At 40.2% G+C, this 18,719-nt stretch overlaps 1 protein-coding gene across 5 annotated transcripts in view; it reads right to left on the bottom strand.

Moving 5' to 3' along the window:
- Positions 1–18,719, bottom strand: part of G3BP2 (G3BP stress granule assembly factor 2) — a 79,459-nt gene that overhangs the window by 23,251 nt on the left and 37,489 nt on the right. For 2 of the 5 annotated variants that reach the window (XM_003985278.6, XM_003985279.6), the window contains exon 1: positions 10,741–10,874. The exons of 1 other annotated variant lie outside the window; for it this stretch is intronic. The gene's annotated coding sequence lies outside the window, so the exon portion shown is untranslated. Of the gene's footprint in view, positions 1–10,546; positions 10,681–10,740; positions 10,875–10,986; positions 11,011–18,719 lie in introns of those variants that run through there. 2 more of the 5 variants (XM_023253042.2, XM_006931056.5) reach the window with 2 other exon arrangements.

Here is an 18,719-nt window from a genome sequence, read left to right as displayed (position 1 = left end):
AAAAAAATCAAAGGAACTGGTTCCTTTGGCTATTTTGATACCTTTTGGTTCCTTCCTTGATCAAAACTTCAGCTTCTAGTTAAGTACTTAAGATTTGTTTGCTCACTTTTTGGTTAAAGGTTGGGTAAATCACTAACTGGTATAATGGAGCTGCCCCTAAAGCACACAATCTCAGGCTACAATATAATGTCTAAAATGAGCTGACAATTCTACTTTGTACAAGTACTGGATAAAGAGTAAATGGACATTACAGGAAGGTAGAGTTAGGTTCAAATAATCCAAGAATAACCAGAATAGAGCTACTTCATAAATAGCCAGTCAATGTAGGTATTTATCTCAGAGACGCAATTCTGCACAATTTAGCAGAAATCTAGTAAAACAGTCTATGTCTAACAACATTTAGGTTGCTCCAACACTATGATTCTAGAAGGCTACTAAACAAGATTCCTACTCCAATACTCACTCCATCCCTCCCTATCTTTAATGATTGAAACCCCATGCATTTATTTGGGCCCAGGTATTGTCCCCCTGAAAACCTTTCCTGATTCAAAAGACTGTAACTGTCTTTCCTCTGGATTCTCAAAGTACTTTTTATTAATCATATTGTTCCCTAAATTACTAACTGTGCATTAGTCTTCCTCATCTCTCCTCCACTCTCAAATATTATAATCTGGGCTCTCCCTTAAATATAATTCTCCAGAAAGTCACAATTCTGAAAACTCCAATGACCTTCCTCAGTCTTCCTCTTATCTGCATTACCATTGTTGATAGCCTACTCCTAATGCTTTTAGATTTCTATGATAAGGCAACTTTCCTTCTCATCAAAATGCAGAAGTTCTCAAAGTTCTGTCTTCTAACCTGGCAGTTTCACAATCTAAGGGCTTTAGCTCTCATATCTACCTAAAAGGATAGCTGGTCTCTACCATAAACTCAAATTTTACATTTTTAACCCCCTGCTGAATACCCACATGTGACTTCACAGGTTACTCAATATATGCAACCCTCCCCAGATACACAAAAAAACTTTATTTCTGTTAATGGCACCATCTTCTTGGCTCAAATGCTCAGTCCTAAATGATTTTCCTTCTTTAAGCTTCAAACGGTGAAATCCTAACAACTCAAAAGTCTTTTGCAATTTGTCTCATCCTTTCTGCTCCCACTGAATTCACATTCTTTACATCTTCAAGTCTTCCAAGCTTATCATGTGCAGCATACTTTAAATACAAACATCTGCATTCAGTTTGAAGCATAAGGCATTACACAAAAATCCAGCCTGAAATTCATGGTCCTGACCAACTTTTCAAATTTATCTCCCATCACATTTCTCACCTCTGTAACAAATTCTGTGTTTGAAGAACACTATGCCACTCCCCATCATTCCCTGAATCTGCGATTTTCATTCTTTAGACCACTGTCTTACTTCATTCAACATATGCTGGGTGAATAGGTGAGACAACATGCATTCTTTCAATGTTTATTGAATGTCCACTCTACATGTGTCAGAAATTATGCAAGGAAAAGCAATGGTGAACATGAAGGACTTCATCTGCTGCTCCAAAGAAATTTACAGTCCAGTGGGAGACAGAAGTCCTAAACACAATTATGTGATAAATGCTACAGCCCTACCACAAAGAATATACCACTTGGAAACTGGAACAGGAAGAAATTGGACATGCAGAAAATGAAGTGAATATTCTAAGCCAAAGCTAAAAGAGAAAACAATTTTTAGGGGATGACTATCTCCTCGAAACCTCATACCACCGAATCTTTCCCCTTTTCATTCTTCAAAAACCTGCTCAAGATCTCATTCCAATCTCCCTCTAGCTTTCTGAGCTAGGCCCATCAGGCAGGATTAACCATTTCTTTCCCTTAGTATTATGTATCTCTTCTTTAGCTCTTATTAACGCATTTAATCCTAATAACGTGTGTACATGTGTACGTACAGGCACTCCCCTCTATTTGGAAGACTCCTCTGTGCTAATGCTAAGCATAAGCCTAGCAGTGTCATGCTTCCAGGAGATGCTCAAGAGACATCTTTGTAGCATCCACCATAACTGTGCTCATAATACTATTAAAGTATCTGTTCTGATACTAAAGTATCTGTTTAAAAGCATCTGTTCTGATACTAAAGACCTCTTAAAAAAAGAGCAGCAACCTACTAAAATACAAAGATATTTCAATAGCTAATGAATAAAACTGTAGACAAATGTCAGCGAATAGATTAAACAAAATCATTACGCATGCAATTTTAAGCTATCTTTAAAGTTAACCAACCACCTATGCTCCTGTGCGTATTTATACGTAAATGTACAGGTGTACAGTCACCTACATGAACGCATGCTACTCCTGTAATAATGAAGTTAGAGTGTTTTGATATTAAAAGGTCAACAATCAAATACAGCATAGCAGTTTGGGCACAAATACTTTTAAGAACTTTTAAACTTTAAAATCAGAACTTAAGGCTCTAATTTTAGAACTTTAAGTAATTTTAGAAATCCCACCCCCCCAAAATTAGCATTACAAGAGACCCACACAATATAGTCCTTTCAAAGGTACCAAAGTAATTTTATCTTTTCAACAAAAAGATTTAGGGGCAATCTGACATCCACACATTAAAAACAAAAGGGGGGCACTTGGTGGCTCAGTTGGTTAAGGGTTGGACTTCAGCTCAGGTCATGATTTCACAATTTGTGAGACTGAGTCCCTTATTGGGCTCCATGCTAACAGTGTAGAGCCTACTTGGGATTCTCTCTCTGTCCCTCTCTCTCTGCCCTTTCATGTGCTCGTGTGCTCTCTCTCAATATAAATAAACTTTAAAAACATAAATGAACAAAAGGAAGTCTGCCTCATACTTTCTCACCTGCATATAAAAATCATCTTGATGGACCACAGACCTAAACGTAAAACCTAAAACTTTAGGCTTCTAGAAGAAAACTTTTAGGGGTGCCTGGGTGGCTCAGTCAAGTGTCCAACTTCGGCCCAGGTCATGATCTCACAGATCATGAGTTCGAGCCCCCGCATCGGGCTCTCTCCTGTCAGCACAGAGCCTGCTTTGGATCCTCTGTCCCCCCTCTCTGCCCCTCCACTCGCCCCAAACGTGCATGCTCTCTAAAATAATAAACATTTTAAAATATATACTATTTTTGGGGCGCCTGGGTGGCTTAGTCAGTTAGGTGTCTGACTTCGGCTCAGGTCATGATCTCGCAGTCTGTGAGTTCAAGCCCCACATCAGGCTCTGTGCTGACAGCTCAGAGCCTGGAGCCTGTTTCAGATTCTGTGTCTTCCTCTCTCTCTCTGACCCTCCCCCATTCATACTCGGTCTCAAAAATAAATAAACGTTAAAAAATTAAATAAAATAAAAAAATAAAAATATATACTATTTTTAAAAAGAAAACTTTTGTAACCTTAGGTTAAATAAAGTAGGTAAGACACAAAAAGAATTATTAAAAAAACCTGACAAATTGGACCTCCATCAAAATGTAAAACTTCTCATTTAGAATCATCACTTAGAAAATAAAGACAAACCACAGTCTAAAATGATAAAGGACTTGTATCCAGAAAAAACCAGATTTCTCATAACTTAAAAAAAAAAAAACCATTATTGAAAGCTAAACAAGTTAGTATTACAGAATTCTATTGACAGGACATTCTGCAAAATGCAAAACTATAGGGTTAAACCTATCAGAGACTGAAGATACAAAGGACTATAAAGAAACAGGAGATAACTTCTGGTGAAGGGAATATCTTGGATCTTGACCATGGTAGTGGTGTCATAACTACATGTCTGTCTAAAGTCATTAAACTGCACATGAAGAATCGTCTCTACTGTTGGTAAATTATTCCTCAACTTTTAAATTTGGCAATACAATTATGCTTCATTATGTCAATTATTTCACGAACTTTCACGGAAAATCCCTCAACACAATGTAGGGGAACCACGATATCCTGAAATTGAGAACATTCCACAGTTCAAAAAATGGGTAATTTATTCAAAGTTGGTATCTTCCACCTATAAAATTAACAAAAATGAAAATGATTGGTAATATCCAGTACTGTTAAGGGGTGTGGGGAAAATGGGCTCTTACACAGTGTTAGTGAAAATAAACATTTTTACAACCTTTAGGAAATGTAATTTTGCAGTTTTAATCAATTAAAAATGAACATATATAACCACTAATACCATTTCTAAGACACATTACAAAGAAATACACAAGTGAACAAAGATGTATATTTAACGCTGTTCATTGCCACTAAAGAAAATCAAGCAGGCTAGGGGCGCCTGGGTACCTCAGTCAGTTAAGCATCGGGATTTTAGCTCAGGTCATGATCTTGCAGCAGTTCAGGAATTCAAAGCTCACATCTGGCTCTGCACTGGCAGAGCAGAGCCTGTTTGATATTCTCTGTCTCCCTCTCTCTCTGCCCCTCCCCCGCTCTCATTTTTTTCTTTCCCTCAAAATAAGACTTTTTAAACTTAATAAATAAATAAATAAATAAATAAATAAATAAATAAAGCAGTCTAAATTCCATCAAGAGGTAAATGGAGGCACCTAAATGGCTCATTCGGTTAAGCATCTGACTCCAGCCCAGACCTTTCTCATGGTTTGTGAGTTTGAGTCCCTCATCGAGCTCTGTGCTGACAGCCCAGAGCCTGGATGGAGGCTGCTTCTGATTCTGCGTCTCCCTGTCTCTCTGCCCCTGCCCTGCCCACGCTCTGTCTCTCTCTCAAAAACAAAAAAACAATTAAATGGAAAGCTATAAAATACAAAATTATGCACTGATTTAAAGTAAAATAGGAGAGGGATGCCTGGGTGGTCTCTCCCTCTCTCTCTGTCCCTCCCCACTCTCTCTCAAAAATAAATAAGCTTAAAAAAAAAAGTAAAATAGGGGCGGATAGGAAAGTATAAATGTGGGCAAGAAAGACCGTCTGCAAAAGTAATAACCAAATTGTAGAATAATGTTACAAACTCCATCTTTGGAAAAAAGCATGATAAAAACATACATACTTATGGGTCTACAAGAAAAAGAATGCAAGCTACATACCCATTCTTAACACCACTAGTAAGACATTAAATTAAGACATTAAAATTTTCACTTAGTTTCTGATAACTTTCTAACAGATACATGTTACTGGTTACAAAATAAGACTCTAGGGGTGCCTTGCTGGCTCAGTCAGCAGAGCAAGCAACATCTTAATCTTGGGGTCATAAGTTTGAGCCCCACACTGGGTGTAGAGAGTACTAAAAAAATAAGCTTAAGAAAAAAAATAAAGAAAAAAGAAAACACGGCTCTAGAATAAAGGCCAAAAGTGTGTGAATACACTTATCACTACTAGTAAAACAAAAAGGCAATCTCTGACATTATGCCTATATTAGTGACAATTTATGAAGTTTAAAGTGTGCTTAAATATCACCAACTAATTGAAGATAGGCTTCAGTAGATGGAGATGGAAGAAACAGACTAATACCATGTTGGAATTAAAATTGAGCAACCAGGGGTGCCTGGGTGGCTCGGGTCATGATCCCAGGATTCATGAGTTCAAGCCCTGCGTCCGGCTCTGTGCTGTAAGTTTGGAGCCTGGAGACCGCTTTGGATTCTGTGTCTCTCTGTCCCCTTCCCCGCTCGTTCTGTCTCTCTCAAAAATAAACATTAAAACTTAAAAAAATAAAATAAAATAAAATAGAGTAGCTACATACTGAAAGACTAGTAAAGAACTTACTGCCTAGGATCCTAAGCAGCACCCTCTAACATCAAGGTTTCCAAAAGGTGATTTATAAAACATTTGCTATGCTTACCTGATAGAATAAACTGAACCCCAACTATAATATAAAAAACATCAATTTATGTGCAGTCATTAAAATACTTTCAAAGACAATAAAACCACCAAAGAAAACACACTGAACACAATTCAAAACTTACAAGGCCTGATTCAACAATGTAAAGGCTATGCATGCACCTGGACAAGAAAATGAAATTAATTTTTCAGATCTACTATAGCAAAATAGTTATCAGAGCAGATTACAATAGAAAAGACAAGGGAGACACTGTATGGCTCAGTCCTTTAAGTGTCTGACTCTTGATTTAGCCTCAGGTCTCAATCTCATGGTTTATAGGGCTAGGATGGAGTCCCGCTTGGGATTCTCTCTCTTTCTTTCTGCTCTTTCCCCACTCACAATTCTTTCTTAAAATACATAAAAAAAAAAAAAAAAAAAAAAAAAAAAAAGGCCCCAAACAAAATAATTTTGTATTCCAACAGTTCTCTTTAATCTCAGGGATCTCTGAAATGGCATCTCCATTCTTATTAAAGCAACGTCTCCATTATCCACACGGTGATAGATCTACATATAATCATAACATCTAACTATTAGCTTCAAACACCTGCCAGCAACCACCACAGTATATAAACATCAAAACACACAATCAAAACTTCACTCTTTGAGGAGCCCGGAGTGTCCTGACCACAATTTATAAAAAGTGGTAACTGCCCAAGTTCTGGAGGGGAGATTTCACTCACTGCAAATTACAGACATGGAATTCCATGTCACATTTGGTGGCTATTTCAATGCTTGGAGAAAAAAATAACGCAAATGAAAACTGCTAAGAAGTTGAGCTATGTCATCTTATTTAAAAAATAAATAATCAGGAAACTCAAAGAAAATGACAATTACAAAAATTTTTTTAACCTACCAAAAATATTTTTTCAGCCTACTGTAAAGTTATACGTACTGTATCTTGATTCCTATAAAAGTAATAAGATCTCTAGTACCAGGATGCAATTCTTTACCAGAAAGAAACTATGCTACCAAAGGCTATGTCTATGCTAGAACATAGCTAATCTCTACTGGGTACTGAACTACCTTTCCCCAGTAGTCAGGCCTAACCCCTTTGTCACTGAGCCATGGACTATTCCCATTCTCAACACTTAATCACATATTAAAACTGGAACTTCTGAAACTCCAGGTGACTTTACCAAAACAGCAATGAATCTCCTTTTTTTTTAAGATTTTTTTTTTAATTTTTAAGTAATCTCTACATCCAACGGGGGGCTGGAACTCACAACCCTAAAATCAAGAGTGGCATGTTCTAGGGGTGCCTGGGTGGCTCAGTTAGGCATCCGACTCTTGATTGGGCTCAGGTCATGATCGATCTCATGATCTCACTGTTCATGAGTTCGAAACCTGCACCGGGCTCTGCTCTGACAGTGGGGAGCCTGCTTGGGATTTCTCTCTCCTTCCCCAACTCATGCTCTCTCTCTCTCTCTCTCTCTCAAAAATAAATAAACTTAAAAAAAAAATTGAAAGAGTGGCAAGTTCTACTGACTGAGCCAGTCAGTCGCCCCAACAATGAACACCTCTTTAGAGCAGAAACCTTCAATTTGTTGTAGCAGACCATAAAATGAAAGCATCACAAACAAGATCAAGTACCAGTGGCAGAAATAAATAAAAGGTAGTTGTAGATTCAGCCTGTCCTCAGACCCCAAAAGTAAGGAGGCAAAACTTAAAGTTCAGAAACTCTTGAAAGTGACCAAGTATTATGCTGTCTCTGCACCTCCCCCACTCACGCATTGTCTCTCTCTCTCAAAAATAATAAACACTAAAAACAAATTTTAAAAAAAGGCGGGGGGGGGGGTGCCTGGGTGGCTCAGTCGGTTAAGCATCTGACTCTTGGTTTCAGCTCCAGTCATGATTCTCACAGATTGGTGAGATCAAGCCCGGCATCAGACAGAGCAGAGAGCAGAGTCCTCTTGGGATTCTCTCTGTACCTCTCCCCTCAAAAATCAAAAGCAGAAACAAAACAACAACAACAACAAAAAAAACGGTAAATGAAAAAGAACAGCTAAATGAAAAAGAACAGCTACAAATGCAAAAATATAAAAAAAATATTTTTAAGTCAAACTGTTAGCTTATTTGGTACCGTTGGAAGGAGCTAAGAAACAGAAGACAGTAACAAAAGACAAAAAACCCAGGAGTCATCCCAAAATACCCACAATGCTGTACCAAAATAAGGTAAAATACCTAGAAATTAAAAGATGTGAATAAGCTGAGGCACAGCCATCAAGAAACGGATTCTACTCCTTCTGAAGCCAGTCCAGAGTTCTGGGCGAAGAATCAATTTGTCTTAGCAGCTCTTAATCAAGTGTCCATCACTGCAGAGTAATGTAACCAAGCCATGTTTGCTGATGAAATTCTACTGAATTTAAATTCAGAAGCAACCCTCAAGTTGTACCTATCAAACCCAGCCTTTAGAAGGGATCACTCGTGGGGTGCCTGGGTGGCTCAGTTGGTTAAGCATCTGACTTTGGCTCAGGTCATGATCTCACAAGTCCTGAGTTCGAGGCCCACATCGGGCTCTGTGCTGACAGCTCAGAGACTGGAGCCTGTTTCGGATCCTCTGTCTGTCTCTCTCTCTCTCAAAAACAAATAAACATTAAAAAACAATTTAAAATAAAGGGGGGGGGGGTCATTCCCTGCCTCCATATCAACTCAGTGTAAAATGTGGGGGAAAAGTCTTAAAGACACCTAAGAATGAACTTTCAATCCTTAAAAAAAGTTTGTATTTTTTTAAAAACTTTTTTTAATGTTTGTTTATTTTGAGAGAGTGTGTGTTTGAGGGGGGAGAGGCAGTGAGAGAGAGGGAGAGAGAATCCCAAGCAGGCTCCTGTTGTCATGACCTGAGCAGAAATCAAAGAGTTGGATGTTTAACCAACTGGGCCACTCAGGCGCCCCAGGAATCTTCGATTCTGATAACGGGGAATCAATAGGAATAATTCTTCACAATAAGGAAACTGTTAAGAATCTAAACACACAATTAGTTATTTACAGATTTTCAACAACTGCTATCAAAATTTTCATTTTTGATTTCTCATAAGTAAAATATGGGCAATTATTTCCTGCTACCAACAGTGCCAATATTACTGAAACTCAAGAATTGGCTGCTCAGCTACTACTGAACACTCATTTAGGCTACCAAATTAAGACTTATTTTCTTCTTTTTTCTACTTCTGATCCCTAAGAACCCCACAAGTATTCTGATTCTCTTCACTCTTAACACTTCTTCACCACTAATATTTCAACCCCAAATATTAAAAAACCTGAACCATAACAGTTCTTAATAAGCAATCCATTTGAGGTCCTTATCCTCCCTACAATCCCAATAGCCTTTCAGAATTAAACAGCCTCTAGAGACTGTTATAACACAGGGACACACATGACTAATCCTAAAAATTTAAGAAAGCAGGAGGTACTGTCACCAAAGAAACTACACATAATCCAGTTCTAAATTCAAACTAATCATACCATCTATCTTTTAAGACCAAGAATTTTGGACATCAAAATAACATTGGATACTAAAAGGGCTAAATGTTTACTTAGAAACTTTGTTCACATGTCTAAGGCTATATTAACTGCCAAATATGGAGCTAGACAAGGAATTCCCATCTTCTTTCCCTCTAACATACAGGGTTCCCTAATTGCGGTTTATGGTTCAGAGATCCAGGTACAAGAAATGCTCACATTTGGAGGACTAACACGGTGTGTGGAGCCTTGAACCTAAAAACCAGTATTTTAACCCAATTTGAAACCATAACAATTATATTGGGGGGAGGGGGGTCAACTTTACTATCGTTCCAGCTTCCGTGCACGAGTTTTGTTGTTTTTTAAAAGGGAGCAAAAGCACCTACCGTCGGAAAAAAAAAAATCTGTTAAGAAATTAGGTATGCGTTGGGGGGGGGGGGAATTGATCTATGCGGAAAACTGTAGATGCAAATCTATATTCGCTCCAAATCGGCACAGAGCCATCTTAAGAAATCCGCTTTTAAAGACGCAGATAAAATTCAATCAGATTCAACTAACAAAAATCAACACAATATAGCGAAGCTTGTTTCTCTCCTAGACTATCCTTCCCGCCCCCCGCCCAAAAGTGGGGGAAGAGGAAGAAACCCATTCCTCAAAGCACTCAAACACCTTTTCTACTCCTGGATCAATAAAGGATTGTCTGCATAAAAAGAGTAGGAAGAAGGTGCACGTTACATATATAGATATATAAACCGGGTTTCTGAACACGTTGGGGATAAACCCAAGGTGCGGGGTGAGGGGAGAGTCAAGGACCGCGGAACACTAGATACTGGGTAAGCAAAGCGGCGGCTGCTTTCAAACCCGGATTCTGTTTCGGTGCACAGAAATGGTGCCCGCAGGCCGCTACTTTCGCATCTGCGTCGCTTCTGCCTCCGCCGACACAGCCTCTTTTCCCCTCCCCCACGGGCGGGGCGGCGACGGCCTCCCCGCTCCCCTGAAACCGGGAATAAGAGACGCAAACGACTCGAAGACAAGGCTGGTGGGCTCCCCACCCTAAAACATCCTCTCCAGAAAGCCCACTCCTCCACGTCCCGAATTGAGCCTCCACCAGCGCGCCTTTGGGAGCTGCTGCGTCCCCTTTCCCAGCTCGCCACCTCATCTCCAACAAATCCGGGCCCCACCTGTGCCCGCGGAGCCCTCCGTCCACACAACGCACGCCAGTCACCTCCCTTCTCACGCGGCCTCCTATCCCTCACCTGCGAGGACAGGCTCGGCTTCTTCCACGCACACACAGCAGCGTAGGCAGCCTGCAAGAACAATGTCTCTCTCTGCCCCGACACCTCCGACACTGGGGCTCACGCACAGGACGGTTGCCTCGAGCCGCGGCCAGCCAAGGGAATGTCCCCTTCCGACCACCACACCAACCTCCCTTCCCGGCCCCCGTACACACCTCCAACCAACAGCGGCGGCGGGTACGTCGCGCGGAGGTCAACAGGAGAGTCGCCGAGGACCGGCTGCAGTGGCTTCTTCTCGCTCGCCACCCCCTCCCTCCGATAAACCTGAAGCCTCGGAAGCCGGAGAGTCGCGAGCTCGCTTCCCTTACAACCACCTCTTCCCGGGCGCCAGGCGCTGCGGCGAGCGACAAGGAACACGGACGTCCCGCCCCCTTTGCCACCGCCCCCTCTTATTGTTTTACCCCTGCCGAAAGGGCTGGGGAACCCCCCAGCACGACTTCAGCCAATCACGCATCTCCTTCGCGAGCAGGACCCAACCTTCTCGCGTTTCTCTGCGGAGCACGCGCAGAACGCCGCCGCGCTCACGTACTCTCGCGCCCAGAAAGCCGGGGAACCGGAACCGGCCTGAAGCCGGGGCGAGAGTCCGCTGATTTGACGTCACAAGGAGGCTGCCTTTCTACTGCCCTAAGGCTCTGGCCTCGCCGCCCTTCTGAATCGCACCCGAACACGAACCCGGTTGGCTGCTGCGCTGTGTCTTTTGCGCCGTTTTTTGGAGACCGATATTTCTAGTCCCTTTTGATTATTAATGTTAAAAGAGAAGGGATTTAGTAATTTTCTCTTTTAACTAGGTGTCTGCAGGTTGCTGCTCTAGGCAAACAAAATGCAGCCAGTGGTTTCAGCTATTTGTACCCTAAATTCACCTACATTATTAACCCATCCTAGGAAATGGAGATTTAAAACTCCACCGAGAAGGTCAAATTCAGCCTAACAACCCAACCAAAATACGTTCTGGGGCCTACTAGGTGTTAGGCCCAGGGATATAGAAAAATATGCTGTGGCCTGCACAGAGTGGAAAATAATCTATTTCTTTGTGTGCCTGTTATGTATTTAGGTGTTGCTAAATACATAATAAGGGTGTTACATACTAAGGCCTCTAAAAAGGCTGAAATCTCAGGAGATAGCAGGATTACAGCCCTGTCCTAGATCTAGGCCCAGACTTGGCCCCAGGGCGTAGCTGGGCCAACACTAGACACTGACTCTAGTGACCTTGATTCATGGGGAAAGCCAAATCTCCTTATAGTCAAGGAAGCCACTTTGCACCTTGGTTCTGGCAATGTTTCTCAAAGACTATGGAGACAGCAGAAGAATTTTGGAAGGAAGAGCTGAGAAAATGGCAAAAGAAATGAAATGGCAAATAGAAAAGGAAAGAATACATTTATTACGCGCCCATGTACCAAACGTAAGCGGGCATAGACCTTTCATTAGTTTTCTTAATCCTTTAAGAGCAATTTTAAAGTATTTTCCACATGTGCAAACTGAGGTTTCCTGAGGCAGTGCCAACATCTGAATCTCCAAAAACTACATTGTTTTTACCTTAGTTTGCCTAATCATTTTGTTACATGAAAAATATTTGAGCAGATTGTAACTTTTGTGAAATGAACTTTTACTTTTTTTTTTGTTCCTTTAAAGCATAATATGTTACATGCAGATTACCCTTTAAATCTAATACTTCTGTACCAAGCACTCTTCAAATTCCTTTTTGTAATTGTTTAGGTGTAACAATAACCCTATAGAGTAGTTATTATTTTTATGCCCATTTTACAAATGAGGAAGCTGAAGTTTAGAGAGATCAAATTAAGGTCACACAGCTACTGTTGGAGCTGGGATTCAAACACAGTCTGCCATCACACTCCAAGCCCTTAATCACAAGCTATGGAATACGCTCACTGTATTAACTGCCATGATTTACACTTATCTCCTGTACTGCTGATTGACATTTTGATTGTTTCCAGTTTGGGGTTCTTATGCATAACCACTATTACTCTTCAAGATAATGTATCCTGATGCACAGGTACAAAGGTTTCCCTAGGGGAATGGTTCTCAAAAATTAACATACATCAGAATCACCTGGAGAGCTTGTTAAAACAAAGATTGCTGAGCCCCCAAGCCCAGGATTTTTGATTCAACAAGTTTGTGTTGAGGCCTGAGAATTTACATTTCTAACAAGCTCCCAGATGATGCTGTTGCTGTGTGGTAACCACACTTTAAAAACCACTGAACTGGGACGCCTGGGTGGCTCAGTCGGCTGAGTGTCCGGCTTCGGCTCAGGTCATGATCTCACGGTTTGGGAGTTCGAGCCCCAGCGTCGGGCTCTGTGCTGACATCTCAGAGCCTGGAGCCTGTTTCGGATTGTGTGTCTTTCTCTTTGCTCTTCCCCTGCTCATTTTCTGTCTCTCAAAATAAATAAACATTAAAAAAAAACTAATAGACTGTATACTTTAAAAAAAAAATAAATAAATAAAAATAAAAACCACTGAACTAAAGCACGGGCTGGGAAACTTACACTGTAAAGGGCCAGATAGTAAATATTTTAAGTTTTGGGGGCCAAAAATGGTCTGTTACATATCCCACCCCACCCCCTTTTTTAATCCTTTAAATATGTAAGAAACATGCTGAGCTCTAGGGCTATCCAAAAACAGGCCCCAGGCACCCCCTGCTCTAGGGTAAATATTCAGCTATCTTTAATTTTAGTAAAAAACCCTAAACTGTTTTCTAAATGGTGATTTTAACTTCTAAGGATCTCTCAAGTCTGTGCCCTTTGAATGCCTCTCCATACTTCTAGCCTCTGCTTGGGTTCAGGCCCTTTCATCTTTCCAGAATGACTGCAGTAGCCTCCTAATGTCCCTGCCCTTTAAATACAACCTCCATGAAACACCCCCTCCCTGAATAGACTATAAGGCAGGGAGACCAGTATGAATTGCATTCATTCAGTGGCTCCGACCAAAACTGTTTGTCACCCTTGACTCTCTCACACCACACAGCCAATCATCAATAAACTTATTCCCTCTACCTTCAATATTTAATCTGGATTAAACACTTCTCATCCCTATTACTGCTATTATAGTCCAGGCCACTACTGCCTACTGAAACAGCCTTCCAACTTGGTCTTGGTGCTTCCATTCTTACCCTACTACAGTCTAGTCTCACAGGCACAACAACCAGATCCTTTATAGCTGTCAATCAGATGACATTTTCAAAATTTTCCTTCCAAAGGCAACCCAATAAAATTTCACGTCCTGTCTGGCCTACAAGGTCTACCTGATTTAGTCCTTATGTTACTTCTGCCTCTTTTCTTGCCCCTTTTCCCTTACACACTCTACTCTTCCTTTGACACATCAGCCATATATCCTATCACAGGGTGGACCTTGGATTCGAACCTTTATCAAGCTTGTGAAAGGGGTGCCTGGGTGGCTCACTTGGTTAAGTATCTGACTCTTGATCTCAGCTCAGGCCTTGATCTCAAGGTCATGAGTTCAAGCCCTCTGTTGGGCTCCGCACTGGGCGGGAAGCCTACTTAAAAACAAAAAAACATCTGTGAAAAAGCAAAGTAAATTGCATCTACTGATTTCTCCCAAAGTACTCTTACTGAAATAACTCACTTAAGCATCCTAAAGGTGACTTAGGTAGGATTTTCCCTTACACAAACTATCCTTAGAATTTCAATTAACCTAACACCCGCTTAAACAGTCTACAAGTTTATCTCAGCTGTGTTCTATTGTTATTTTGTATACTTTATATATTCTATAGTTCCTAGATTCTCTAGATTTATTTTTTTTTAATAAATAGAAATACAATGGTAATCTACAGGTTGTCCTGCAGGAGTCCACCCTTTAAGACTCCTGGGATTCATTCGTTCAGCAGCCACCATTGATTGTCAATGTATCAAGCAGAGCGCTAGGCTCAGAATGAGGCAAAAATAATTGAAACATAGTGTCTTCAGGGAACTGGGAGAGAGGAAGCGAGGAAGAGAGGGAAAGAAGACAGAGAACAAGAAGAGGAAAGAAAAATAGAAAAAGGGAGAGAGACACAGAAAAAAGGGAGACAGAAAGGCAGTAGGGAGAAAATGACAGTAGAGGGTACTGTTAAGTGATACTGCACAGGGATACTGAACAGCATTTTGCACTTCTTCACAACACTGAATATTTCAATTTATAATTCAATATCTGATATTTCCCCTCTTGTATACATGCACCCTGTAAGTTCCATGGGGGAAGAACTCATGTTTGCCTCTCTAATCCAGCACCTGGCACTGGCTGAATAAAAGTGCCCCCGTAAGAGCTTCCATGAATTGACTAAGTGACCATTTGAGAGCAGAGGGAGGACACAACAGTCTTTCTCCTGGACTCCTAGTATTTGTGGTGTTTTTGCCTTTTTAAAAAAATGTTTTCATTTATTTTTGAGAGAGCGTGTGTGCACACACGCGCACGGGGGAGGGGCAGAAAGAGAGGCAGGCTCTGTGCTGACAGCAGAGAGCCTGATGTGGGGCTTGAACTCACTAACCAGGAAATCATGACCTGAGCCGAAGTCGGACACTCGACCAGCTGAGCCACCCAGGTGCCCCCTTAAAAAAAATCTTTAAAGAAAAATAGAGGGAGAGAAAGATGGAGAGAAATGGGATCATAATTAAACACTGTTTTGCAGGACACTACTTTTTATCTTGATAGTATAACTTAGGCATCCTTTTATATTAGTACATGGGTCTGCTTCATGTTTTGTTTTCCAGTGATTACATAGGTGAGGAATGACTTTTTAAGCTTAGAGGCAATAGAATCAATTATAAAGAAAATTATGAGAATATAACCAAAATAAATACAAGCTTCGTACCTGCACACTTCTGTCACAAATTTGAGTCAAAGGACTAACAAACTTGGTAAGAAATCAACATGAAAACCTAATCAACAAAAATGCAAAGGATGTCCAATTTATAGAAAAAAAGTACATAGTGTTAAGCACATATAAAGAGCTGTTAAAATAAAACAATGGCAAATCATAAATAAGTGTAAATATTTGTAAGTGAAAACACCTAAGACGCAAAACCAAGCCCCTTTGTATATTTTTGTTGCAAGTAAATATTAATTCAACCTTTAAAAAAAGCAATTTGGCAAGACGTATCAAAACCTTTAAAATGTTTGCACTTTTTAAGCCAATAATTCCATTTCTATGTATTTATCCCTCTTAGGATATGCACCAAGAAGTTCATAGTGGGGGCACCTGGCTGGCTCAGTTGGTGATGCACGCAACTCTTGATGTCGAGGTTATGAGTTCAAGACCTACACTGTGTGTAGGTAGAGATTACTTAAAAATAAAATCTTGAAAAATATCATTGTGATATTATTTGTTTTCATCATTTAAAAACTGGAGGCATCTTAAAAATAAATTTAAAAAATAAATTAAGAAAAAAGAGGCATCTTAAATATCCAGAAGTGAATGGTTAAATAATTCACATATCCTGACAAATCTATGTCTAAACTGTAAGTTTCAGTACTCAAAAATGTATTTTTATGTTACATATTTATGTTTCAATCTTAAGCCAAACATTTGTGATGCAATCTTAAATAAAAAATATGGTACTCAATTTGCTATTAAGTAGGAACATGTTTCATGCTTTTGGTCAGCTTAATGTTTTTCTGTACCTCCTACTCTTCTATAGTCATATGTTAATTTCACAATAAAAAAACATTGGTAAACAGTGAAGGCATTGCCTTAGTACCTACGGGATGGTATTAACTTTTCATCCTCTCAGCCCTCCCTTCCTTCTCATAACATATCCATAAAAAATTTACATCATCTGACCAGAAATACAGGTGGTATAACAAAAGATGTAGATGGTAAAACAAAAGAAATGAATAAAGAAGAAATTAGGGGCACTTGGGTGACTCAAGTCTGTTGAGCCTCCCATCTCTTGATTTCGGCTCAGGTCATCATCCCAAGGTTGTGGGATTTAGCCCTGTGTCAGGCTCTGCACTGAGTGTGAGGCCTGCTTGAGATTCTTTCTCTCTCTCTCTCTCTCTCTTCCTCCCTCTGCCCCTCCCCCACTCATGCTCTCTCTCATTCTCTCTAAAAAATAAAAAGAAGAAATCAGACAAATCAGACAAAAATCTATCAATTGACGTTGGTGAAGAAAAGATGCTGCCAGACCTATGGGATGACTCTGATACATTTTTTCCTATCCAAAAAAAAAAAAAAAAAAAAAAGCAGGGGACAACTGGCTGGCGCGGTAGGTTGAGCCTGAGATTCTTGATCTCAGGATTACAAATTTGGGCTCCACGTTGGGTGCACAGATTATTTTAAAATATAATCTTTAAAAAAAAAGAAGGAAAGGAAAGAGAATCAGATCCAATCATTATTAGCAGGTGAATTTCTAAAAAAAGTAAAATTACTAGAATTAGAGTAACTGATTCCTGTTTTTATTACACTTCAGCATAAAATACTTGTCTGTCATTTTAATTTACCGTGCTTTTCCTTTGAACCTTCTTATTTGACCATTTTCAACCTAACTGGATCTTAAAAGACCAACCAACCCCATTATCACCATTTTGCTGATGAAGTAGGTGTGTAAGGGATGACTTTTCATGCATGTTTAAAGGCTACACATCCCCACAGAGGTAGGGTTTACGTAGGACCCCAAAATACAAAGACTAGGCATTAGGGGTCAAATCCAAATCCTGAAAGGATACTTGTTTTTCTTGGAAAGTATTGTTACTCATCACGATTTTAGCCTTCCAACACTTACATAACACTTAACCTTTTGAGACTGGCATACCAAATGTCTTGGACTGGCTACCAATTCGGTAAGGATCATGCTGCCAGCAACGTGGTCTGGGCTTTGCAATCAGGCTGCCTGGATTTGTGTGCTCACTTCACCTCATCACTTATTAGGTATATTACCTACTTATATTACTTTAGGCAGGATGCTTCACTTTTCTGTGCTTCAGGGTTTCTCATCTGTAAAATGGGAACAATAATATTTATTTACCTTATTAGAGCACTGTGAAGATTAGATGGGCTAATTAAATGGGTGCCGTGCCTGGCACATGGGTAAATGCTCAATAAACATGGGCACTTAATGTTTGGTGCTTAAAATAGCATATGCATCCATTGCTCTCAACTGATTCTTTCTTCACCGACTTCTCGTTGATTTGCTTGGAAGTAAAACTTACATTTGCGTAGCATTTTACAGTTTTCAAAACACTTTCAAACACAATTCATTTCAGTTCCACAAGCAATCCACAGAGTAGGCAAGCTGCACAAGGGCAAAAGTGGCCAATTTAGAAAGAGACCCCAGAATCCCCCAGGGTTCCTGACACTATACCTCATCCTACTTCTATGAACCTCCGCAGCCTTGGAGCAAGCCTTCCTGATTGAAAACATGTTACACAGAAATTTCAGGGTTCTCTTGGTGCAGCTGGCTCCCTTGCAAAGCTTTTTGATGCAAAGAGAAACCTGCTCCCCAGAGTAGGATGAATCTATTCCTTTTAGAGCAGAAAAGGAGAAAGGCTATTATGGCCTGAAGAAAGAATCAAATGTTAATTTCCCCTGAAATCTTTCCATCCATTATCTTTGTAAACCTGGGACAGGTTAAGGTCTAAAGAGATAGTCTTCCTCTCCATTTGATCATTGTGTTAAAATACCTCACATATCCAGAAAAGTGCATAACGCATTTGCGTGGCTTGCCCATTTGTTAAGTATAAAATGTAACGACATGACTTCCTGCTATATGTGTGGGTGTTAGCTACCTAACTGGTTTTGATCATATCTATTAGTCTTCAAGCAGAGGAGATTCTAAATGCTACCAGAGATTGGGAGAATAAAGGCTGCAAACCTGAAGCATGTCACTTCTTCAGAATGTAGAGACAAAAACCTCATCAAAAATCAACCCAAAGAGGGGTGCCTGGCCAGCTCAGTTGGAAAAGAGTGGGGCTCTTGATCTCAAGGTCGTGGGTTCAAGCCTCTCATTGGGTATAGAGATTCCAAAAATAAATAAATAACCTTAAAAAAAAATCAACCCAAAGAATTAGGTTTATGGGATTACAAAAGTAAACCATCTGAATAATGGTTTGTAAATTCTAATGGATTCTCTATCCAATGCTTCTGAAGTTACGATGACAGCTAAAATCACCTCAGGCTGAGTGAT

This window comes from Felis catus, chromosome B1, assembly GCF_018350175.1.
Source record: "Felis catus isolate Fca126 chromosome B1, F.catus_Fca126_mat1.0, whole genome shotgun sequence".
Taxonomy (NCBI): Eukaryota; Metazoa; Chordata; class Mammalia; order Carnivora; family Felidae; genus Felis; species Felis catus.
The sequence above is the reverse complement of the archived record's forward strand: the minus strand, read 5'-3'. Positions and strand labels throughout refer to the sequence as shown.